The 27,715-nt window shown below is 38.8% G+C and overlaps 1 protein-coding gene and 1 long non-coding RNA gene across 3 annotated transcripts in view; one reads left to right on the forward strand and one right to left on the reverse strand.

Annotated features, from left to right (window-relative positions):
- Nucleotides 1–27,715, forward strand: part of LOC127439839 (transmembrane protein 132E) — a 549,732-nt gene that overhangs the window by 308,713 nt on the left and 213,304 nt on the right. The gene's annotated exons all lie outside the window — the stretch shown is intronic.
- On the reverse strand, nt 1,081–12,651 carry LOC127439920 (uncharacterized). Of its 2 annotated transcripts, none has more exons than XR_007897025.1 (4): nt 12,542–12,651; nt 1,844–2,365; nt 1,481–1,693; nt 1,081–1,197 (listed from the first exon to the last, which is right to left on the reverse strand). It is a non-coding gene; the product is annotated as an uncharacterized LOC127439920 (long non-coding RNA). The 2 variants fall into 2 exon arrangements; XR_007897024.1 differs by having other exon boundaries at nt 1,826–2,365.

Raw genomic sequence — 27,715 nt, forward strand, 5'->3', positions numbered from 1 at the left:
TATCGAAAAGAACAACAATTAACTTATTTTGCTTATACAGTCGTGTGCAATTATGAACGATGAGGCAGAAATCAGAACTTAATTTTCTTAATTTAATGTGCACATTTGTTTCCTCAGTCACATTGCACACCGTTGCGAAAGTCATAATTGATTATTAAATTCTGTAATCAATACATCAAAGTTTCAACGTAAGATTGACACATTTTTACACCCCTAAATACTATAATTTACGTTTACATTTATTCATTTGGCAGACGCTTTTATCCAAAGCGACTTACAAAAGAGGAAAACATAATCGAATCATCTTAAGGAGACAGTGGTATGAAAAGTGCTGTATTACAAAGTTTCACTAGCATCATAATAATATTCAAAACAGAATAAAGTGCAACAGGAAATTATTGTTATTATTATTATTATTATTATTATTTTAATGACTGGTTAAGTGCTCATGGAAAAGACGTGTTTTTAGTCGTTTTTTGAAGACAGAGAGTGAGTCAGCTTCACGGATGGAGTTGGGAAGGTCGTTCCACCAACGTGGTACGATGAAGCTGAAAGTCCGGGAAAGTGTTTTGGTGCCTCTTTGTGTAGGTACAACAAGGCGACGTTCCTTAGCTGACTGCAGGCTTCTAGTGGGTGCGTAGCTCTGCATAAATGATTTTAGGTATGCTGGAGCAGACCCAGTGACTGTTCTGTATGCCAGCATCAGAGTCTTGAATTTGATATGTGCATCAACCGGCAGTCAGTGGAGAGAGACAAGGAATGGTGTAACATGTGCTCTCTTTGGTTCATTAAAGACCAGACGTGCTGCTGCAGGAGAGAGCATAGAGACAGAAGAGTTGCATACAGGAGACAGGTGCTGAGAATGTATTGCTGATGGTTGTAACCTTATTAGTAAAAAATGTGGCGAAGACATCTGATGTTAGTGATGTGTCTGGTGGTGGAGGGGGAGGGCAGAGAAGTGTGCTGAATGTTCTAAACAAGCTACGAGTGTCTGTGGTGCTGTTGATCTTGTTCTGGTAATAGGAGGTTTTTGCAGATTTAATGTTATCTGAAAAAGTTGCAAGCAGAGACTGATATTTACCTAGATCTGCTGGATCTTTAGATTTCCGCCATCTCCTCTCAGCTGCCCTGAGGTCAGTCCGATGTTCACGAAGGACGTCAGACAGCCAGGGGCTGGGTGTTGTAGCACACGCTGGCCTATAGGAGATAGGACAGATGTTGTCTAGACAGGCTGTTAAAGTAGAGCTTAGTGTGTCTGTGGCAGTGTTTACATTAAGCATGGTAAATACATTTTGTTTAGGAAGAGAGGTAGAGACAGCAGCGGAAAGGCGAGAGGGTGAAAGGGAACAGAGGTTATGGCGAAAGGAAACCAAATGTGGAGTCTGTTTCAATGTAGATGGGAGGGTCATGTTGAATTGAACAAAGTAGTGATCAGAGACATGTAAAGGAGTAACAAGAATATTTGAGTTGGTACAGTTACGTGTAAAGATGAGGTCCAGCTGGTTGCCCGATCTGTGAGTTGCTGTGGTGTGCAGTTTTTCCAAGTCAAATGAGGCCAGGAGATTATTCAGTTCAGTGGCCTGGGGCTTGTCTTGGTGTATGTTGAAATCACCAAGAACCACAAGTGGCCTACCATCCTCTGGCAAGGAGGACAGTAGGACATCCAACTCCTCAAGAAAGTTTGTCAGCTGACCTGGAGGTCGATAGATGACAACAACATGTATTTTTGTGGGTTGCATTGTAGTAATAGCATAGAATTCAAAACTAGTATTGTTACATAGTGAAGAGTGTGGTGAAAAAGTCCAGTTGTTATGAATGAGCAAACCTGTTCCCCAACCCCTACCGGTGTGTCGAGGGGTGTGAGAGAAGGAGAAGTTGTTGGAGAGAGCAGCAGGTGTTGCTGTATCCTCTGGTCGTATCTATGTCAGTGCCAGGATTCTGAGGGTGGACTGCGTGGCAAAGGCTGGAATGAAGTCAGCTTTGTTCACAGCTGACTGGCACTTCCAGAGTCCCACTGAGAAAGAGAGCGGAGCAGGTGCTGAAGTGCAAAGTGGCCGTAGGTTGTGTGGGTTGCGTTTGGTCTTGCATCGATATTGTGTAAATGGTCTGTAAGAGATAACAGCGATGTGCTTGAAGGCATGTGTCATTCGTGAAGTAGACATGTTAGTATAAGGAAAATAAGAAAAGAGACACAATAACAAGATACTTAAGTGCTATGTTGAGTGGCGCCTTGTCGGTGTCCTTGCTCGGTGGACTCGCACAGGTAGACTCGTTGGTCTTTACCCAAGTAGGTCTTCACACGAGGAGGGCTTTACACGAGTGCTACCACTTCCGTGTCAGCATTCAAGTCAAATTTATACGTGATCTATACGTGAAAAAAGCAGGACACGCCTTAATGCTACTTAGCACAACAAAGAGAAACAGAGAAACTTCTGTACACCGCAAATAAATTATGATGCAATTTAGCAATAAATAATACTCTAAACAAGTGAAGCACTGTTTATAGACACTAAAAACCACGATAGTTTAACACACACTGGACAACCAACGCTTAAATCTAGCAGTGAATAACCTGGGACAAGTCAAAACAATATAGCACACACACACCAACATACGTTTAAGCGATGCGAGTTCAAGACAGTAAACAAACAGCACAAGTTCAAGACAATAAACAAACAGCACAAGTCTAGCAATGAATACCACTCTACAACAAAGTAAAACAATGAAATAAACACACTTACACGCAACTGCAGACTCCTGTAGATAGATTGTAATTATGTGTAAAATAAAACAAAAAGTAATTTCATTTGGGTGTGCAAGCTTTCATTTTGGGTGGCATTTGAGGGACACTTCATGCAAAAGGGCATGGCTCAAGCCACTAGTGCCACCCCTTCTGCACGTGCCTGATGTTTCCCCAATCAATGGCTCCAAACTTTGCCATGATGTGTCTGTTAAGCTCTCCGTTAAACATATGACTGTCAATAGTAGGGCTGTCATGATAATTTAATTTGATTACTTGATTTAAAAAATTCCTCGATTATAAAATTGCCGAACTGACAAATCAAAAATAAGATGGAAGTGATGCAGTCCACGGATGAGGGTGCGAACACATAATGACAAGAGGTGTCAGCTGTGTGACAGCACTTCACCGATTTGAAAAACAATGCAGGACCTAAAAAACATCACTCTAGCAATGCAACAGCACTTGAAAAGATGACATCCTGTTTTCACAAACCCGCCAGGCACACCCACCCGGTAAGCTCATCTGCATGCGTTTGCGGTGCTGTGTGTCCAGATGCGCGAGAGCAGTTGAGTTCTTCATCGCTGTGCGGGACAGCTAGAACTCAGAAAAAAACATTTTGGAATGCAATCTAAAACCATTTATCTATACAATTGTATAGTATAGGTAAATTGTATAAATAGATAAAATTGTATTGTCCGTCGGACTTTAGTTACAGATAAGTTACACACGCAGTTACGGATGCACAAACACATTCTGTTCAATAAATCTGACTGAATCCAGATGATCTAAGAAGGTTATTGTCAGCAAATTATCGTTTGAGTTATGTTCTGTGTAAATTAATTACCATTTAATTTAATTATTACATACCATGTAATAGGATCTTTCTCCTCATGTAAATTAGATTTTGTGATGATTGTTTAAAAAATAGATTGCAATGCCTCACTTCTGATAAATATTTTATAGTTTATGGACATTATTACAGGTAAAACTCAATGTGGGAATCCAGAGAATTTTATTTACTGAATAAAACCTCAGGTCTGTATGCTGTCAGTCAAAGGACAACAGGAGTCTGCTGTTAAAGCCACAGCTGCACCACAGATGCATTATAAAACTTTGGCTTACTGAGGAAGAAATGGCTATCTCTGCATGTGAAATTATGTTTTTACTCAATAAGGAACTGAATGTCCAGAAGGCATTTCACACGGTACGTGGCAAGCGACAAGGTTTTGTGATCTGCAGTAGCCTATGTAGCACAAGCGCAACAATGACCATAACTGCTGCAGCTCAGTGCAAGTGTGAAAAAATTGATATCACATTGTAACTTTGCTGGTACTAGCTATGATGATGATGACGAAGTGTAGAGAGAACCCAAGTACAGTTTACTTACAATCGTGATAACCAGTAACCCTAACTACAATCGTGAAACATAAAACATAAACTTGACTATAAACATGACTTGACTATAAACAATGTTACTATGCATATTTATATTCATTCAATACTTAACAACTAGACAATGCAAACATGAGGGCTTAAATACGTGGACATGGGGAACATAAACCAATGAACAAACAGAACTGATAACAAGCTAATTAAACAATAAACCAATGAAAACATGACACATGAACATGGAGGGAAAACATGAAATCACATGACAAGGGATCACATGACATGAAACAGGAACTAAACTTTTCAAAATAAAAGACATGAATCAACAAAATACACATGACACACGTGAATACTGTGAATATTGTATTCTGTTTTGCATGCAAGTGATAGTTAAAAAAATACAATAAAATAAAATAAAATAGCTTTTATATCTGTATAAAATAGTTTAACCACATAACTTATCCTCAATAAAAAATATTGGTGGGCAGACATTGTTTCTGAAAAGATCAAATATTTTATTTCCCTTGCCTGTTTCCCCAGATATGTGTTCTAAACTAAAATTGGTAGATCATGTTGAACTAGTAAAAGAAAAAAGTAGATCTTGCATTTAAAGTGTTGGTGAAGCCAATCAGCTTGAATATACATCTTTTTATATTATAGATCTGCTTTGGATGTCTGTTGGCTTTAGATATTATTTGTACAATTGTTTTGGTGTTGTTATTTAATCGTAAAATACATCAAAACTAATTAATGTGTTTTAGCCAAACGTGACCACCTCGACAACTTAATGCTATCTGAGTTATTAAATAATTTTTCCGATTACTCGATTAATCGTCATAAAAATTGTTAGATTACTCGATTACCAAAATAATCGATAGTGACAGCCCTAGTCAGTAGGTCTCTGCCTGCATTTCAGCAGAAAATGATCCACCAATCAAAGAACTGCGGCCAAGAAAGCACACCAAACAAGCAAAGAAGCGACCACCCACTCCCATGACACACTGAATGATGCAAACGAGTTGGTCTCAGATGGCTGAAAAAGTGGGTGAGCACTGTTACGCTCTATAATAGTTTAAGACCCCCTCCCCCATTGTCATCCATACAAGCTCTTTACCAACATCAATTTAAAAAAAGTTTCCATTAAATTAAATATTAATATTTGTCTTTTTTGACCTACTATTGCTCTAGGTTCACAAATAATATTTCTTATCAAATAGATGCACATAAAACACCGTCACGTGATAAAAAACATGTTTGCTGTATTTCCCTAATATGCAACACAACAATATTTTATCAAATATCATATCATTTGCTTACATGAGGTGTCACACTATCTCATCCTACATGCTTAATTTGCGTTATAAACCATCATTATGTTTTTGTATGTGTGTCCGAAACCTGCAGACTTTTGTGACAGTTGTTACATCTTGGTGGGAGCTATGGTGTTATAAGATTATGGAGCCTTGATTGATTTGCAATAGGTGGCAGCAGGTGTCAGGAACAGGTTGATTGAGGCGTGACTAATGATTGGCCCCCATCACATTAATGTCTCAAGCTGTGCCTCTCTGCTGCACTATTAGCACTTCTAATAGGCTGCCAGTTAACAGAGACATCAGAAAGGCATGCATGATCACAGCACTGACAGAAAGTTAAAGTTCCCTGTTTTGCCTTGCCCAGTTCCTTCCCTCTCTTTCCTTTCCAGCAACCTTGTTTGAGATTAGTGTTGGGGAGTTGATGAATCAAAGCCCCTAAAATGCGACCAGAGGATAGAAACATTTAAAGGAGTAGATTACTTAAAAATAATAATGTGGTCGCTGTACTGGACTGTAGTGTTGAAGGGGGAGCTGAGCCATAAGGCAAAGCTCTCTGTTTATCGGTCGGTCTACATCCCTACCCTCACCTATGGTCATGAACTCTGGGTAATGACCAAAAGAATGAGATCACGGATACAAGCAGCTGAAATGAGTTGTCTCCGCAAGGTGGCGGGACTCACTCTCAGTGACAGGGTGAGGAGTTCGGCCGTCCAGGAGGAACTCAGAATAGAGCTGCTACGCCTCCGCATTGAAAGGAGCCAGGTGTTAAGGTGGTTCGGGCATCTGGTAAGGATGACCCCTGGGTGCCTCCCGCTGGAGGTGTTCCAGACATGGCCAACTGGGAAGAGACCCCGTGTCGGCCCAGGACCAGCTGGAGAGATTACAACTCCCAGTTGGCCTGGGAGCGGCTGGGGGTCATCCGGGTTGAGCTGGAAGATGTTGCAGGGGACAGGGATGTCTGGGCCTCTCTGCTCCCCCTATTGCTACCACGACCCAAATGGACTAAGTGGTAACGAAAATGGATGGATTGTTTACTTAAAAATGAAAATTCTGTCATCATATACTTACACTTATGCTTTTTCAAAACCTGTATGACTTTCTTGCTTCCGTGGAACAAACAAAAAAAAGAGAAATTTCAGAAAGAGGGTGTATTGATTGCTTTTTTTTATTTTTTTTTTAACTATAAATGAGGACTGGCGCTTTCAAGCATAAAAAAGGGCAAAAGTACCATAAGAGTGGTCCATATGACTTGTGTGCTGTAAGTCTTCTGAAATCACACAATAGCTTTGTCTGAGAAACAGACGTTTAAGTCATTATTCAATTAAAATCTTGACATCTGCACTACTTCTATTTGGTACATTTGTGAAAGATTTGTTTGGACTGGTTATGTGAACCAGATCAACTGATTTCTTGAAAAAATATGCTTAAATGAACGCTTCGTTAACAAATCATTCATTGCTACTTCTCTCGTGAGCTCTCATGAATGTACCAAGGAGAGCTAGGGCAGAAGTCAATTTACAACAAAAAGCTATTTAAATTTCGGTCAGTTTCTCAACCAATTCTATAGTATGACTTATGGAGTCCTGGAATATAGTGCAGGAGTCGTATGGACCACATGTATGGTACATTTAAGATGCTTTATGAAACTTGAAAACTCCCCATTTTTTGTAATTGCATTGAAAAAAGCGACCACGGTCTTCTTCAGAACTTCTCTTTTTGTGTTCCATGGACGGAAAAAAGTTATATGATTTTAGAACAACATTAGTAAATAATGACAACATTTTCATTTAAAGTATTCCTTAAATAATCTGTGGGGGAAAAAAAAATCAGTGTCAAAGTTGAGCAAATGACACCATCTGCACCTATGAATAATATTAAATTTCCTGTTTCTGCAAGGTAGAATATGCCTCGTTTTCTGGAGCAAAAGGTATTAGGATTAATTTAAATCCTGGAGGACAAATAATATCTAGTTGATTTTCAGTGAGGCTCAAAGGTACTGGAGGTACTTTTTATCTTTTTGTCTTTTTTTGTACTTTTGTGTCTAGCCATATCTCACCAGTGCACACCAGTCCTCAGACCAGAGCCTACTAGTGGCAAGTTAATAATAGATAGGAGAAATTTTTTTAACATCGACTTTAATCAATAAAATAGCTTTGGTACTTAATAGCTACATGAATTGAAAGCTAGCAACACTATCGCCTTGCTACTGAGAAATGTAGTTAAACTACAAGTTTTTGCTACTGCACATCACCGAGTATATTGGTCAGAAAGTATGAGAAATAAAGAATAAAAAAAGAAAAAGTAAGAACTATAGGGCACTGAGGGGTGTGGTGTACCTTACAGCCCTAGCAATGGACCTTCCACTTGGGGCAGATAGATGAAGCAGGGGTCCACTGCAGCCAAGGCTTACACGTGTTTGCTTTACTGATGTGCCGCTTATACGTGAGCTGCTCATGGAGCACAAACACATGCTCTTCTCTAAGCCCTATGAGAAAATAATCTCCCGGGCTGAATTTATTGTGTTATGAGTTACCTGCTGAGAGGCGTAGGCCAGAGTTTAAGCCTGACTGTCTAGCGCAAGATAGCGCATGTTGTTTCATGGTCGCACGGCTCCAATCCCCTCCTGCTTTGTAGGTGACTGCAGTGCATTTGGTCATTGAAATGCTGACTGGGTTCTCCTCTTCAAGAAGGCAGGGGGCCCTCTTACCAGCCCCCTTTGGAGAGCCATTTTGTTTGTTATGGAAGGTTGCAGAGATTGGTGAGGTATAGAGATTAGAGGTTGGAAAGCAGGGCTTTTCCTTTTTTTCCTCTTTTTGTTTTGGCACTCACAGATCATGCAGTTTTATATCACCGGCTAGTTAGTAATCAGGACTTTATAAGAAAATTAAGCTAGTAAGTGTTGCTGTTGTCAGCTGACAGATGACATTGCATTAAAGGAATAGTTCATCCCAAAAATTGAAAAAAAATTTTTTGTCATTTACTCATCCTCATGTCATTCCAATCCTGTATGACTTTCTTTTTTTCCATGCAACACGAAAGGTGATGTTAAGCAGAATAGTAGCCTCGATCACCACACACTTCTATTGCATGGACAAAAGATGCAATGACAAAGAATAGTGACAGAGGCTAACATTTTCCTAAAGGTGCGGTCACATTTACTTTCGTATGGTGAAATTCTGCGAGCGAAATACAGTCATCTCATTGGGAATCCGTGGCACTTTGAATTTCAAGTGATTGACTTCCGGTGGCAAATAATTTTTTCCCCTTGCAGATTTTGCGTGGAGTTCAGGTTTGTTGAAATTTGACTGTCCAAATTGCCACATTGATAGTTTAGTGGCAAGTTTCTTTTTAACTAGGGGTCAATGATATGTTTTTTCAGGGCCGATACCAATGAAGATTATTAGTAATCAAGGAGACCGATAACTGATATTTGGGGCCGATATACATTTGCAGTAAAAAAGAAAAGGTTAGTGTCCAAATTTACACTAAAACAAACTCCAACACAAAACATCCTTTAAATGCCTATGAACATGTGTTTAATGAAATTGTGCAAAACAGAACATTTCAATATTAACATATTGATTGTATATCATTACATAATAATAATAATAATAATAATAATGTTGATACTAGAAAACAACATATCAACATTATTATTATTATTATTATTATTATTATTATATTTATTATTATTATTATTTGTTTTATTATTAAGTGGAGGGAGCACCTAGCAGCATTTCTTTTGAACTTTAAATATATAAAAATAATGAACTAAATAACTCATACAGAATGTTATGTATTACCATGTGCATAACAGACGAGACTCACTGTTATTGGAGTTGACACTCTTCATGTAGCTTACTGGCTAGCCCATTTAGTCAAGTGCAAAAAGGGAAATGGGATTTTATTCACAACGGAGGTGAAAGATTTAACGCTAGCAAAGTTGATTTTACGTTTGCTAAACCTCCTAACGTTGGTTCCCTATCTGTCACTCACTCAACGTTGTGTCGATGTAGTGACACTAGGGGTCACTCTTGGGAGCCCGAGACAGCTCTGGTCTTTGATAAAAGGCCAATAAAAATTGCCGAGTGGTATTTGCATGCCACTCCCCCGGACATACGGGTATAAAAGGAGCTGGCGTGCAACCACTCATTCAGGTTTTATGCTGAGGAGCCGAGAGAAGGTCCGGCCATTTCAGCGGGTAGTTCAGCGTTGTGGCAGGAGGGACACAACGTCTCGTTCCCTCCATCAGGGAACGGAGGTTACGCAAGTAACCAGGACATTAGCTAGCTACCACTATCAATGCCATCATCAGCTAAAACATGTAAAAACACCAACTCATATGGGCGAGTACTCTTTTAAATCAGTCCTTATCTCTGCCGCCCATCTATATTGCTGCTCATTGTATTTCTCTGTTACGGTCTACTGTCGTTGAAATAACCGCGCCTGCAGCTCTACTATGCGGCACTTCGTGTCACAGGCTGGGGGAGAGAGGCAACGTGTATGGAGCACAAAAGGGCATTAATGAAGCGTGTTCAGTGTTAGAGAAAAATATTCAAAAATATATATCGATTTATCTACGCCCCGGACTGCTTGCTGTGTACACAGCTCTGTTGTTTTGTCGCGCTGCTAACCTAAAGTGTAGAAACGGCCATTGTCATGATGTCTCACGGTCCAGTTGGAACAAATCTGGGGTCCGGACCTGGACCATGGTCCGCTAATTGGTGACTGCTGGCATAGAGTATTGTGATGTTTATCGCAACTTCAGTATCTGCTATCTTTCCTTTGAAAACAGCTCATCCTCTCAGTGACTCAACTTTCTCTAGCTACTTTCCTCTTTCCCACCTCCCCCTCACAAATATGGAGTACAGTTTTGATTGGCCATTTACTCGTGACATATAACCAATCCGATAATACTGTGGGCAGGACATTGAGCCAGACTACAAGCAGTAATCTTTCAGAGAGAGGCAGTGGCATCAGAGCTAACGGAGCACGTTTTAAAATTTAGTGGCAATCAGATCAGACAAAATAACATGTTAGATAATTAGAAAAATTATGAATATTGGATCCGATTATCGGCCTACCCCTATTTTTAACTTCACTCTCCCGGTGTATAAAGTGCAGCATTAAAAAGAGGCTACTTGGCAATTCGTTTTTTACTGATTTCACAGGATTAACATTTGCCCACGCTTTCTTCGCCCACAGAATTTTGCTGTGCAAAGTTAAATGTGACCACGCCTTAACATTTCCTTTTGTATTTATTGGACTAACAAAAGTTATACGGGTTTGAGATAACATGAAGTAAATAAAAAAATGTTGTTTTGTGTTAGCTAAGCTTAATGTATTATATTTTGGGAATTTGTACTTTCCTCAATTACTATTGAAATTGCATATTTGTACTTTTGCTCAGTTACATTCTGTACCCCTTACAATTTCATCTTGACCTTCAAAGTACACATTTCAATGGTCATCATAACTCTTATTAAATATATATATAGAGAGAGAGAGAGAGAGAGAGAGAATATTATGTCTATATATATATATATATATATAAAGAGAGAGAGAGAGAGAGAGAGAGAGAGAGATAGATAGCAGCCAAAAAAGTGAGTCTGTACAACTTTTCCTTTGTGGAATGAACAGCATCCATACTTTGAAAAGATTCCCATAAAATATAGGCAGCTTTGCAATGTCCAGTTTTGTGAGGTCCAAAAAAAGAAAACAAAAAACATATAAATTCTTAGCTTCAGCGTATTCCGCAGGTTACCGCTCTCCAATTAAAGTCCATTAGCTATTCTCACTGGCTGGCAGTTCTACTTTGTAGATGTAGCAATCCGTGACCACCTTCATCTTTTGGCAGATATAGTATGCTCTGAGGTATCCAATGTAGATGATCCCCAAAAAAATCTACAAAAATCTAAAAAGCAACTTTACAGGAGGATCCATGCATGCCAATTTGTGCCACAGAGATGATGCTACTAAATTATTAACAATCAGGGTACGCCCCTTAGGGTACATTTACACGACAACGATGTACTAAAAACGGAAAAGTTTTTCCTTTGCATTTTTGAAAAATTTCGCGTACAGACGACAACGTTGTCAAAACGATCCCCTTTCACATGGATCTGCGAAAACGACTAAAAATGCTGTATTATGCATGCCAGGCCAGTAGTTGACGATGTCACTTTGTAAAGAAACACTACGCGCCTGCGCACATAAGCATTCTTCCACAGAGCGGTGAATACAAACAATGAAGATGGCGAAAGCATAGAGCAATTTTGTCTGGACGGACGATGAGGTTGCTTTATTACTACAATTACTTTGCTGGAGAAGCGTTAATAAACTCAAAATCTTGAGCAGCACAAACACAGTCCTGTATACCGCCATTGTAGTTTTGAAGTACTCGTGCGCATGCCTATAGACTGAACTCTCAAGATTATTCAATAAACTCTGCTCATTCTTCTGTATTCCCCCTGCTGACTCTTGGGCTGGTAGGAGAGTAAGTTAACGTAACAAGCTGTTGATGTTGACTGGTTTTGGATATCAGACAGAACTCTGATATATGGATATCTTCTGACGGAGAGAGAGGTCTTGTGTACACTGGATCTAACATGCATTTTCACTGCCTCATGTTTTCATATTCTAAGCATATCATTGAATACTATACATGACATCACATCTCTGTCTATAGGCTATATACATAAGCGATGGGTGAATGAATTGCAGGGTAAATGTACATCAAATAAAATTAAGTAAATAAATAAATAACATTTAAAATACAAATACATTTTTCCCATCTGAATCCATACATTAATTTCAAGATTTTCAAATTGCAGGTTCTGACTACTGTACAATGTTCACACTCCATACAAAAATTAATCTACATTCACCCCTCTTTTTTGTTGATTCGAGAAATGACTTGATGTCTTCCACTTCATAATTTCGACTTAAACTTTCACTTTGGGAAAACGTTATACTAGAATTCGATAATTCACAGTCGCTATCTGAATCATCATTCACTCTAGTTTCATCAATGTCTGCCTTCTTCAGAGGTTTCAAATTACTAAAAACATAATTTCTTTTGCTTTTTAAAAGGTACCTTAAACACTGCATGCTCCACTTCTCTGTCATCGCTAATATTTCCATGTGTATTCCTTTCTACAATCTGTAGATCTTGCTCTTTATTTCTACTTGACTGTACATTTTCTGCTACCTCACTCGAATTATCTGCTTATGTCAAATCATCCTCAATGGGCTTATCGCTAACTGATTTGTCAACAGTCATCTTCTGTATTACAACTTGTTCAATCATGTTTTTTTTTTGTTTTTTTTTGTTTTTTTCAGTTTCAGATGGTCCCGCCTCAGCCTAATCAGTCATGCTGTTACTGTCAGACACGTTCACTTGTTTTCTTTTCTCCTTGTCTGGACAGGTTCGAATTAGAAGTCCTATCTTGCCACAACCAAAACACTTCATTTTCTCAGTTGTTGCAAAAACAACATAATCAAAATCATCTTCTCGAAAATTAAACGCAACATCCAACTCCACATCATCTTTCGCTATCATATAAACAAAACGTCTGAAAGAGACGACATTTTAAAAGTGAAGATTCACATCCCATGGGGATTTTTTTTTGATCGGAGAAATCAATATCCCATATCGAGAGAGAGTTTTTGAAAGAATCTCATTACAAATAAATGGTGGAACATTAGACAGAGTTACTTTTTTGGAAGGTAAAGAGAGTGGCAGTACTGGGGTGAAAACACTGTCAATGACAATACCATTGTCTACTAATACATTTGCTTTTTCCACTGTGTTCAGAAAAATCACTGTTGCATTATTTATTCTTGATGCTGACAACACACAATCATATCCAACCACGTCACCCACAGCTAAACAACATTCTTCCACACTTGCTGCATTCCCCACTTTCACGCCGTGGCAGCGCATAAGGCTACTCAGTACTGGCATTCCCGGGCCTGCCATGCTTCTTTAAAGAAGCAGCCAGCACACAGCCCACACAAAACAACCCTCCTAACTATCACTTATCTTTTCACACAACAATATTGAGAATAAAAGAGAGAAAGATTTTAAAAATTAGGTTACTCACACGAGCTCCAAACACACTCACACTCACCATGCTCCACTCACTCAACAGATGCTCACGCATGTGCACAAGAGAGAGAGTGAGTGATTATGTATATATACTGTATATATATATATATATATATATATATATATATATATATATATATATTAGTACGGTAGGTTAGGCACTTTGGAAAAATGTTGCATAGTGAGGATGTCTTCAAAAATAATGCCATAAATAGTTTCACCTTTGCCTTCAAAACAGCACCAATTCTTCTAGGTACACCTGGATACAGTTTTTCTTGGTTGTTGGCAGATAGGATGTTCCAAGCTTCTTGGAGAATTTGCCACAGCTTATGTCTCTTCTGACTCAGTGTTCAGTGTGGGGCTCTGTTGGGACCATGCCATCTGTTGCAGGACTTCCTGTTCTTCTATTCTATTCTAATTTCCAAAAAAAATTATTTGGGAGTCTAAAAATGTATATTTCCTATTCCTACACACTAAAGCTGAAAATATAAATAACCATCTCAAGATAAATGTTTATGTCACTTTCACTCAAGAATGATTTGGGCTAGCTGCTTTGATATTTAATTGAGTAAAATTTTGACACATACCAATACTTTATTTTTTGTATTTTTTTACACCTGTGGAGGGAAGCACGTAAGGCTTCATATCAGCCTCTATATACTTCTGCCACTTGAGTCAGGGTTTCAGCACTGGTATAAGTCAAGGATGTCACAGAAGAAAGGTGCTTTAATGTCATACCTTCCACCAATAATAGAGATCACATCACAAGCCTTAGTGAAACTTTTGGAATACCAGATTTTAAATAGTTTTGTTTCAAGATAGGTTTGACATGAGTGTACCTTGACAATGTGTCCTGTTCAGGGAGCTTGTGTAATGTTGAGATCAATCTGACATTAAAGTTGTTTTCCCAAACATGGGAGAATTCACGATCTGAAGCCCTGTAGGCAATCCTGCCTGAATCATACATTACTGAAGAACTCCTGAACTGGCACATTTAAAGGTATTTTACAGTAGATAGTCTGTCATGTACCAGGGATTTAGTTTTGCAACCAAATCATCCTGCACTAGATCTGTCTGAATAATATTGCTCCTCTTCCTGAAATCAAGTTGATGAGACATTCTGGACATAAGCGGAGATTTGCTGTCATAGATTAATAGCACACATGCCCTTCTATCCAGATAATGAGTTTTGCTTGTGTGCTTTGGAGGGACTGAGAATGTGGGTGTGTTCCCTGCTAATTTCTGGTGTGTTTTTGGAAGGCCATCCCATTGCTTTGCCCCAAAGTCCTAGAAGAACTAAATTAACTCCTACTAGTCGGAACAAAAACAGCACAACGGAAATGAGGTGGCATAATTTTACCCTGCCCTTTTAGTTAAGCTTCTGTTTTGTTTTTTTTTGTTTTTTTTGTTTTTCATATAAGCCACCTTGAAATAGAAGCCACCATAGAGGGAAACTGATGAATTAAGTAAGGAGAGACCAATTACTGACAGATTATGACCATAATTGAGGTGATTGTTGATAGAAAGTTTGTACAAACTTCAGTATTCTTAAAAGAACCAAACTCAGGCTATTTTAGTGTGTGATAGTGGATTTTGCCAATTCCGAAAACTAAGGTGGTGGAAAAGGAAAAGCTTTTTAAAATCTATTGATTGAATGTTAAAACTTTCCATAGTTTTTTTCTTACTATGCCGGGCATAGACACAGAGGCTACAAGAGTCCAAAATTCCAGATGTGCATTTATTGTGCTGCCAAAATCCCAACAATAACTCAAAAAGAATTATGATTAGGTGCATCACTCGGGACTTTTTACTTTTATTGTCCGGTATTCTGATTTTATAAAATGCTTTTTTCCTTTTCTCTAGCGACAATCAACATGAACTCAACAATCAATAAAGGTTATATACTGTAAATAAATGTTCAACAATGTCTATGCTCCATATGTGTCTTTAAAAAAAAACAAAAAAAAAACAAAACAAAAAAAAAAAAAAATTAATAATCGAGATTTAGTCCATAAACTGTGATTGTGACAAAGGCTTGGCTCCATTACAATCCTCTATATGTAAATGTTCAACAAAGATTTTTAAAGCCAATATATTCACCGGGTGAATGGTTTTGGCTACAGAGGAACATGGAGGAATTTTAAAAATATAGAAAACTTGGTGTTGGTTGGCTTTATGGATGTTCTATTAAGCAACTATTTGCAATGATTGATTGGTGAAACCGATATATTGATCAAGAACACAGTTTTCTTTGCATTCACATTGTCCTTGGTTCTAAAAGTTGGCTCAGATCTAATTTTGGTTATTTTTATTTTTTTGCTGTGATAGGGTCTTAGTCCACTTTACAATGACATGACATTGAAAGGTGGTCTGTATAAACCCATAAGCTTTCCTTTTTGCTGTGTGTCATCATTACTTGTATGGTTATGTGTAATGGCCTACAGGTAAAATGGGACATGTCTTGTCATTGAGAGGAATGGCAAGAAGTGTCCCACTTCAGCTGTATTTGCCCTATCCATAATTACACATTTAAAAATAATCTGAAATTGTAATAAAAACATACTTTTGTGAGTATTGTGCTTTGCGTTCACAATACATGTTACAAGTGAACAGTACCACAGACTTAAAATTAACTGTACGCAGAGTACAGATCTGTTTGCTTAATAGGGGTTCAGTTTGTTACTTCCCAAACAAACTCTTGTGCTTGTAGGTTACAAGTGCTTTTAAGATATATTTTTGATCTCAATATTTTGTGTATGTTAATCTGGCTCAGAGCTTTTTTCACAAAACCCCTCCACTAAATTTCATGTGGTTGGCTCAAGAAATGTGGCTGACAAATGGAGCAATAAAAACACATGTAGCTTCATATGCATGGTATCTGTGGTTGTAATTCACACATGCTTGTGCATGGACATTCATCTGTCTCTATCAGACAATAAGATGTGTCCTTAAGGGATGTCATTAGCAATTCTCCACACCCATTCCACCACCTGGTTCTCCCTGTCTCATTATACCTCAGTGTGTGTGAGCTGTGAATACAATGCCCTCAGTGAGAGAAGACAGGCAGGTCCTAGTTTGTAATAGACTCCCTGGTGTATTGTGCCATCCTGACAGCTGTAGACTCGCTGGCGGCCACACTGACCTGACAAACAACAGCTATGACAAGCCAGTGACGAGACTGTCAGAGACTCTGAAGGATGACACGAGCAGTCGCCTGTCACCCAGAGTCAGTGACATCACACAGGACGAGGAAACATCTCCTGTGGAGGTGGCAATGGGCACGTTCAACTTGCACACACTTGCATGCATACAGAAGATTGCTTTGGTCACTGAAAAATGTACTGTGGCTGAACATGATATGTTCATGCACACACTCCCAAACAAATTCTCATTCGAGAGCATTTGATTTTATCAAAAACCTGTGCAACAATATTTTTTGTCTCCCCCCCCCCAGAAGAGAAATTCTGTTAATTTTAAATTCATTTATCTGGTAAAAGTAAATTTGGTCCACTTTTAGGAGTACAATAACAAAAATATGGTTTCAAAGCTAATAGAGCATAACAGTGCCAACACTGTGTTTTATTTAAGCCACATTGTTTCAGGAAGTATTTTTCCCATTCATTTTTTCCATAGGGATTTCAAAAATTCTTCAGAAAAGAGTTTTAAGCTATGAACAAAACCAGCTCTGCAACCCGACCTAGGCCAGATGGAAAGAAATTATAAAGAGAGTGAATGATTTCGAGTTCGGGTCAGGTTCAGGCTTAAAAACTCACGGTGCCGTTCGGGCCAGGAAGGGTTGGGCCACATGGTCTCCGGTACAGGTGGGGTATAATTTTAAGGCCCGTGCAGAGGTGAATCACAACATTCAGAGGATGAATCTCAGTTGCCTCCGCGTCTGAGGCCGTCAGTCTGCGCATCTTATCACGTGGCTTGTTGAGCGTGTTACCGCGGAGAATAGCGTGAAACCTCCACACGCGCTATGTCTCCGCGGTCCGCGGTAACGCGCTCAACAAGCCACGTGATAAGATGCGCAGACTCTTATCTGCCTCAGATGCGGAGGCAACTGAGATTCATCCTCTGCCATCCGGACTGAGGCAAGTCACTACGCCACCACGCACAACTCACCACGCACCCCACCGAGAGCGATAACCACATTATAGCGACCACGAGGAGGTTACCCCATGTGACTCTACCCTCCCTAGCAACCGGGCCAATTTGGTTGCTTAGGAGACCTGGCTGGAGTCACTCAGCATGCCCTGGATTTGAACTCGTGACTCCAGGGGTGGTAGTCAGTGTCTTTACTCGCTGAGCTACCCAGGCCCCCGCCCACTACAACTTCTTTGTGAAACACTTTTAGTAGTGTCAATGGCCAGTGCATATGCCGACGATGCGCACAGACGATGACCGCATCCGCGAGGCCATGTGGACTGGACCATGATGAAATTTCCATCATGCATACTATGCGCGGAGCAGTCCGCAGCGCGGAGCGATCTGCAACATGGACGCACAAAGTATACTTTGGCCTTAAGTCGGCCGACTCCATCATGTCATTCACAGTGTGTCATGAGAATGAGCGATCGATGCATAGCTCTTTTGACATGCTTTTTTGGGTGTGATTCTCGTATTGGTGAATATTTCTCATGGATAGTGTAGTTATTATCCAAAAATTCCAATATTATATGTAAAAAAAACAAACAAACATTGAAATAACGCAGACTGGTGGCTTCAATAGAAGCATATACCATTGATTAACCATGTCGAATCTCACGGTAGGTCTGTCTGTAAAGGTTTATAAGTAATCATTAAAAATCAGTTCTCATATGAAAGAAAAAATATGGGATTTTTACTTCCAGGACCCGAATGTTGTGCTCTTTTGACATGAACTAAAAGCCATCCAGCCTCACCAGAAAGACCATGCTGGCTGAACAGCTTCACCAACTAAAGGCAGTCTCACACTAGCTGATTTTTCAGCAGATTTTCAGTCGTAGTCTTCATTTACATAGACATTGGAGAATCAAAGTCGGTACATGCCTATTACAATTGTTTGCATGTTGCTCCTGTTCTTATTTCAGTAATCTGTGGCAGGGAATCAGAGAGAGGCAGTAATTTAATCTATCACCCTTAAGATTTCCACAAAACTGTTGCTAGGTGTAACAACCCTTAACAAAATTAAGTTGTTTTGTGTTGGCTAGTGTGACGCCACCTTAAGTTCATCAGTTAGACCAAGACAAAGAAAATTTGTGCTGGTCTTTTCGGCAGGCATATGTGAGTGGCACTGATTTTTGGGAGTTATACAGAGTTATATTTGGGTGCTGAATTGTTTGAGTGACTCATTGCCACTGTGGCTCATTTAATTGCAAGACTGGAGGTAGTGATGGGGGGCAATTTCTGTCTGATAATGAGCCTCTGGTGACATATTGAACAATGTCATCCAGCCCCAATGAGTGATACACATTTTCATCATTCACATCTTTGGGACATTTACAGATGTACCATATGAGCTTATGCAATCTATTGGATGCCATGATGCTGTGTTTCCTCATCACTCACTTTGAAGTGTCAATGTCAGGCACCCACAAATACAGCCCGGCAACCAGAGGTATCATGCATCTATTTTTTGAGGGGGCACCAATGGCGCACTTGGTGCACTGGGCAAGATAAACATGGCCAAAGAAAATAAAAAAGTCCTCACTTAATACTCTTTATATACAGCCAGTGATTTCCCATTTTGAGCCAGTGCATTTTTGTATAAAAAAGAGCAGCGTTGACATTTTCATTACTCCTTTTGTGCTACTTGGAGAAAAATATTTTCCATTTCAGTAAGGGGCAGGACATTTCCAGCGTCTAACGCTGATGCACAAGCATCCCTGGAGTAACGTAATTTCCCTTCTAAACGTAAATATATACATTTAAATTTAACGTATGCAATTGAACTTTTTGAAAATGCTGCATCTTTTTGCACAAGCGCTAGTTTTTGATGCTCTTTGCAGATGCTGGACAACTGTCCCTTAATATATATATATATATATATATATATATATATATATATATATATATATATATATATATATATATATATATATATAAATAAAATAAAAAACAATTTTGTTGCCTTTTACTGTTGTCAGTGGTGCCTTTTTCTTGTGATAGCAAATTATTTCATGTTATATTTCTAAGTAGGAAAACAATTTCACTATACACAGAAAAGCACATTATAGTACACAAATAAAACAAATTACCATTAATTCTTTTGTAGGCTATATATGTTAATACTAGATAACGTGTTAACATGAACATTACTACACTCATATTACCTATACAATGCTTAACAGTTTATTGCGTATTATGTATTAGTTTATTAATTAGAGCAATTATAAAGGATTAACAATTTTCATAGTAACCTAATGAAAGGAACATTAATGACACCTATTATTTTAAATACATATTTAACATCAAGTTGCCATACCATGGTTCTTAGTAGTGTATTGTACACCATGCCAGCAAGAAACTTACCCTGATATACATTTTCATGTTCATGTGGGACTATAATTACAACAGACAATATTCTTTTTTTTTTCCTTTTTTTATGGTAAAAAATATATTTCTTACTCATTTTACATATGTACTGTATATAAATGTAAATATATTAATTTTAATATATTTTCATAAATACACAGTATGCCCACCTCTTCAGACACTACTACACCACTTACTTAAATTGCTGTTGTTCTCCGACTGGATCACTCGTTTCAGCAGTTTTACATTGCGAGGCAATTAGAATCATCATGGTGCCGCCCAGCAGTTGCTCAGGAAAACTGATAGCTTGAAATAGAAGTTACCATTTAAGGAGAACGTCTGATGATATTAGTAATGAGAAACCATTTACTGAAAGATTATGACCACTTTAGAGCTTGATCTTTAATAGAAAGTCTGTAAAGACCTCAGGGTCTCTAAAGTCTTCATGTATTCAACTGAGTCTGTGCTTATAGGTTACCAGTGGTGCTGTTGAGATGTATTTTGGTCTCAATAATGTGTGTATGTTCATCTGACACAGAGCTCTCAGTAATACCACCACATCTATTTTTTTTTTCTTTTTTCTTTTTTTTTTTTCACAAAACAGCTCCACTCAATTTGTTGTGGTTTGCTCCATAAATGTGGTTGAGGAATGGACCAATTAAAAACACATTTACTTGACATCATATGCATAGTATCTTTGGTTAAACCATTTTGCGGTTATTGTAATACACACACACTAGTCCACAGGAATGCATGTACACAACTGTCTTAGTTCAAAAATCATATCAAAGTATCTTTGTCTTGATAATCAGTGAAAAGTTTCAACATCCTTAAAAATTAGATCAATTTACCAAAAATGGTGTAGCAAAATTTAGTGAGGTATATGCTTAAAGGAAGGAATAAAGATATGCCTTTAAAAAAAGACAAAAAATAAGTCTATATAAGGAATAGTTCACCCAAAAATTTGATCATTCTTTCATCATTTACTTGCACTCATACTGTTCCAAACAAAATGTGCTAACCACCATTCACTTTCATTTTATGAAAAAGAGCAGCGTCAACATTCTTGAAAATGTATCCTCTTGTATTGCATGGAAGAAAGAAAGTCATATGGGTTTGCAATGACATTAGGGTCAGTAAAAGATGAAATAATTAATATACACTCACCAAGCACTTTATTAGGAATACTATGGTCCTAATAAAGTGCCCGAAGTGGTCTTCTGCTTTTTTAGCCCATCCGCCTCAAGGTTCGACATGTTGTGCATTCTGAGGTGCAATTCTGCTCACTATGATTGTACAGAGGGGTTATCTGAGTTACCAGAGCCTTTCTGTCAGCTCGAACCAGTCTGGCCATTCTCCATTGACCTCTCTCATCAACAAAGCATTTCCGTCTACATCACTGGATGTTTTTTGTTTTTGGCACCATTCTGAGTAAATTCTAGAGACTGTTGTGCATGAAAATCCCAGGAGATAGCAGTTACAGAAATACTCAAACCAGCCCATCTGGCACCAACAATTATGCCACGGTCAAAATCACTGAGATCACATTTTTCCCCATTCTGATGGTTGATGTAAACATTAACTGAAGCTCATGACCTGTATCTGCATGATTTTATGCAACGTTATTCACCCTAATTGGCCAACTACGGAGATGAGCTTGTACTGACTCACATGGGTGTTTCCTGTTAAAACCCCAGTTAGCCTGAGCAATAGTCCTGGATCTCCAGGAGGATCTCAGTATGATTTATTGTCAAACAGTAGTATACAGCTGTGTGGAGGCATCAGTGTTCACATACACAGGAAAATCGACCAATGGGAGCTGCTTGAGTCAAAGGGAGGTCTAGATTGTTTTAAATTAGTTTTGGGCTATTCATTCAAAATTGCTACTTCTTTTTTGCTTTAGATGATTTAGGAGAGGCTTGCCTTTCAGTGATGCTTCACTTGGTCAAATAGCTTATACATTGATTCCAATTACTGCCTATTCAAAAGAAAACATCAGCTTAAAGTGAGCTGCTGATTGAATTCCCCCTCCTTTCCCTGCGGTGCACAGTAAAAGCGGATTATGACAAAAGAGGTCAAGTTGAAAGAAATTACTGGCCAACAGCTGTTTAGGTTCATGTAGTTCACTAATCCAATACTTAACTAGGCAGCCTATTATAGACCAATGAATTAAATTAAGTTCTGTTTTATCTTCTCCAAAAGTAAATGGTAACCGGAAAAGAGTCTGAACTTTTGACCATTTAAAAAAACAGAACTTCATTTTATTTGCCATGTCAATTAAATTTGGTTGGGTGGATTGTGGAGCTTTCAATATATCTTTCTGATGTCTTTCATTTCTGTAAAAGGAATTGTAAAAAAAATTGTTATTATTTGCTTACCCTCACGTCACAGGCCTTTTTCACACTTCCGCATTTCTCGCTTTCGGGGGTGCCCTTCGCAGGGTTACTTACTTCCGGTATCAACAACGGCCATTGAAACGTGAGCAAGATCTGCTGAAATCAAAGTCTTCACACAAATTAAATAGCATGTAAATGTTTGATCTGACTTTTTGCTTTATTGTTGACTCTTCAGAGCTCTAATTAGGAGCTTGATTATGGTAAAAGAACATTCTGACAACTCTGAGGAAGGCATAACGTGACTGAATCCAGCATATTTAGTCAGAAATTCAGACTGCTACTAGCCCTAGGCTACACTGGTAATAAATAACTTGTGAATTTGCTGTCATTTCATTATCTGTGTCTGTTTGGGTCGGCTCTAAATTATTGCAAGTGAAAACAGCACGTTGTGTGCGGAGAATCATCGGTAGCTGCTCCCCTCCCTGTACAGCTCCAGAATCACACCATGGACACTTTCATATACAGGGACACTTCTGTCATCTCTCTCTCCGATATTACATCTCATCCACATGCTTCTGAGACCATCATAAAGCTGAGTGTGATAAAGTTAATGTTTGAGTAAACTCTGTGCTTTTCACATCTTGAAGCCAAACCAACTCAGATAAACAGGTACATCTGCCCTTTTTATAGCACATGGCTCAAATGTCAAAATAAGATTTTTTTTTATTATTATTATTTTATTATTGTCATTTTATCATCTGTATAATTAAAAGAATAGAACAATGACTGAAATGTTCAGGAAAAACAACCATTTGTTTGTTCGTGAGAATTTTTTTCTTCTCATCTTTAATTTTTTTTTTTTTATATTATTCTCTTAAACTATAATGGCTCTTCTGGCTGCTCATCATCATCTTAAAGTCTGTAAACCTGTGATGTAATATTCGATGTACTGCTAATGCCACGTTATGTACACGTTTGTGGCATGGGGGGGCATGGTCATGTGTCGGTCTGCGGGAGAGGGAGAGCGGAAAGGCTCGTCACCTGGCTCATAAATATCTCTAACACCTGTCTCTTATTATAGTGATGGCGGAGGGAGATGGGGGGTAGGAGAGACAGACAAGGGGAAGGGTCCTCTGGACCGGGGGCAGGGTCTGGGTGGGTCTCCCCACCTCTGCGGAGCCAGAACTGGGCGAGAGTGAGGAGAACAGGGGGGAGGGGAGGGAACATGAGGCACAGGGGGTGGAGAGAGAGAAGAGAGAGAAGAGAAAGAGCCTGCTTCGCCGCCTCCTGTGTTCACCGCCATGTAGTCCTCTGCCAACTGGACGGCTCCCTCCAACGACACCGGGCGGTGGCACTGGACCCACTTGGACATGCCTCGGGGAAGTTTTGAGATGAACTGCTCCAGTACCACCAGATCGACCACTTCCCCGATGCCGCGGGTTCCCCCCACCAGCAGCCATTTCCGGCAGGCGTCACGGAGCTGCTGCGCAAAAGCGAACAGGCAGCCGTCCTTCCCAAAGCTCAACGAGTGGAAGAGCTGCCATCTCTGCTCCGGTGTCCGACCGACCCGTTGCTGGATGGCCTTTTTCAGGTGACTGTAGTCCAGGAGGCTGGCGGCGGGGAGTTGTTGTGCCACCAGCTGCGCCTCCCCGGAGAGCAGGGGCAACAGGCGGGCCGCCCACTGATCGGGAGGCCACCTCCAAACCTCCGCAGTTTTTTTCAGAGAGGTCGAGGACCTGGCTTTGGAGGAGTGCGCTGTTATGAAGTCCTCACTGCTGGGCAAAGTCTTCAATTCTCTCTCCCTCAGACCGACACATGACCACGCTCCCCCATGCCACAACGTTGTTAGAATTAGTATTAAATACATTGTTTATTGCACAGTTCTTTACTGCTGTCTATTGATCTTTTACTGGGATGGCGGTTAATATACATTGTATATAATTTATGAAAATAGGTAAATACATTTTAAACGGGACAAGATTACTTGGTTTCATTGCTAAATTTGATGATTTATACTTTTAAAAAAATTGCATTGAATATTTTTTGGGAGTTTCATACAAGGTTCAGTTAGACATATTGCATTTTATTTGTATATTTGCATCTGTGCTGGGTGTATATATAGCTTTTTAAAATGTATTTCCTGTGATACGGTGATAAGAGGAGGGAAACGGTTGAATGAATGTTCCAGCTGAGACGGGAGCTGGTGAAGAAACCCTCGCAGTGCTGCATCTCAGCATATAAACTCAAAAGAGACTGTGGCCTGAATAGCCGAATCAGTGGGGAAAAGATAATAAATAATTTCTCTGTATATTATTTTCTGACTTGTTGGAAAACTGACCATACAGATGAGGTAAGAAGCATAATTAGAGGCCAATATTAACTAAAGCTAACCCTTAGCGGAAGCAGCTTTACCCTGTGGTGACGTAGTTTCCGATTCTTTACATCAGCAAAAGTATGTCATGATTGAACTGTTTATCAAGACTGGTGGAACATCACAGTTGGGTAAACAGATCAAAATGGCTGTAACTAGATCTTTTCCAACTGAAATGGTAAAAAAAAAATACTAAGCAGTGTTCACAAAATTGGCACCTGCAGACTTGTAAGTGAATGTGTGTGGAGTGTTTAAAAATAACAGCTGTATTTCAGCTAGTTGCAACGATGGCAGTGGCACTGCTCAGTTCTTAACATTTCAGTGATTTATTACTTGAAATGTTTCACTAAATAGCTCATTTAAGTGCCAGAGTGTTGAGTTTTGCTTTAACATTGAGTATACTTCATTTCTTGGTTGGATTCACCCTAAAACAGTACACCCATCAATTAGCATGGAGATAAAGCAGTATACTATTCTCAAACTCCACCTCTTCATTCCTGATGTGACTTGTTCCTCTACCGTGCACAACAGTTAACACTCATTGTTTTGCAGCTTACTTAATTTCCATAGGGATTAATACAATTCATAAATAGTTCTAAGCCCTGAACCAAGCCAGCCAGCTCTAAGATAAATCACACCACTACAAACTTCGAAGGAAAACAAATTTCAATATAAAAAAAAAAAAAGACAAAGGCACAAAACTGTGTACTTAAATTCATTAATGAGGGAGTGAACTATGTATCCCATGAATTAATAGTTGCACTTCGAGTGAAGAACTACACTACCCATAATCCTAAAGAGAGATCCACCAATCAGATAAGTCATTGTTATCATGAAAACATTATGTTCTAATAATGCAATATTTTTTTTCCATTTGATTTTATGACCAAAAATAGCTCTAATAATAATAATAATAATAATAATAATAATAATAATAATAATAATAAGATTTAGCTACCAATGGAAATGGTCCAAAAAAAAAAACATTCTGAAACATTTTCAATATTGGAAATGGGTAGCCTGGGTAGCTCAGTGGTAAAATACGCTGGCTACCACCCCTGGAGTTCGCTAGTTCGCTAGTTTGAATCCCAAGGCGTGCTGAGTGACTCCAGCCAGGTCTCCTAAGCAACCAAATTGGCCCGGTTGCTAGGGAGGGTAGAGTCACATGGGGTAACCTCCTTGTGGTCGCTATAATGTGGTTTGTCCTCGGTGGGGCGCGTGGTGAATTGAGCGTGGTTGCCACGGTGGATGGCGTGAAGCCTCCACACGTGCTATGTCTCCGTGGCAACGCGCTCAACAAGCCACGTGATAAGATGCATGGGTTGACTGTCTCAGATGCGGAGGCAACTGGGATTTGTCCTCCGCCACCCGGACTGAGGCAAATCACTATGCGACCACGAGGACTTAGAGCGCATTGGGGAATTGGGCATTCCAAATTGGGAGAAAAAGGAAAAAAAAAAAAAAAAAGTATATTTCTTTATTAATTAATGTATTTATACTCCTATAACTCCTACAAACTAAAATTAAGTGAATCACTATCATGCATTCTTCAATATTTGTTGATTACTGATGTTATTTTTACTGTCACTCGTCCTCACTGTTGCCGATGAATAACTGTGTACTTTTCTTGCCTTTTCCATAAAACATTTCCATGTTAATTTTTGTTCAAAAAATTATTTTATTTGTCATTTATGCATAAATGCTATTATATTATGGTTAAGATTTTCAAATAAAGGAATAAAGGCAATAATATAATAGATGCCACTGTCTATAAAAATCCCTATGAGAAAATGCATTAGTGCAATTCCATTGTAGTACAGTTGCAATTTGGCAATATAGCAATTTTTCCACTGTGACTATGATCATATTTTCTCTATTAAGTTAATCGGTTAACAACAACATTTAATTAACTTTTCAAAGATGCAGCAAAAATATTTTGATGTAGAGGAAACATACTGAAATGTGTTTAGCAGTGAAATTTGTGGAGCACTTCAGTGGGTTTCTTACATGTAATGGTGACCCCTGGAAAAACAAAAAGACAAAATTAGATGTCATGTGGCTTAAAACAGCGTATTATTGATTACTTTAAAGACTTCCCTTATTTCCAACAATGTATTATGTTTTGGATTTTTCTGAATGGGGAGAAAGTGAAAGAAAATAGATATGGCTACATCATAGACCATACAGTGATATTTGTATCTGAATATTATTAATTAAATACAATAAAAAATTAAAAAATTAAAAATTTGCATGACACTTACTCTAGATCATGTATGCTTCTTAACTAGGCATACATAACTAGGCAGTTCTTAACAGACTTGTTTGCTTGCTTGTTTATTTGTTTGTTTTTGCACATACAGTACATATTGCATTTTGAAATGTATTCTTGACAAACAGGTATGTATATTTCAGTTTTTCCCCATTCAAGTAGATGCCTATTGCTTACATGAAAAATAGCTGCCTGGAGTATCACAGAGATGGCCGCAGAGTGACATGCTTGCCTTAAAGACACTTTGGCCATGGCTACTTTAAAGAGCAGATTCCACTATACGGCTTAGCTGTTTGTATGTAGTTTCCTGGAATGAGTCAGGCGGATTGGTAGTTAGCAAAGCAGCTTAATTAGCCGTGATCGCTTTGTTGTCTGTCTGAATCTGTCTGTATATGTACAGTTGAAGTCAGACGTTTACATACACCTTAGCCAAATACATTTAAACTCAGTTTTTCACAATTCCTGACATTTAATCATAGAAAACTTTCTCTCTCTTAGGTCAGTTAGGATCACTACTTTATTTTAAGTATGTGAAATATCAGAATAATAGTAGCGAGAGTGATATATTTAAGCTTTAATTTCTTTCATCACATTCCCAGTGAGTCAGACGTTTACATGCACTTCATTAGTATTTGGTAGCATTGCCTTTAAATTGTTTAACTTGGGTC

The sequence above is a fragment of the Myxocyprinus asiaticus genome, chromosome 4 (assembly GCF_019703515.2).
Source record: "Myxocyprinus asiaticus isolate MX2 ecotype Aquarium Trade chromosome 4, UBuf_Myxa_2, whole genome shotgun sequence".
NCBI lineage: Eukaryota > Metazoa > Chordata > Actinopteri > Cypriniformes > Catostomidae > Myxocyprinus > Myxocyprinus asiaticus.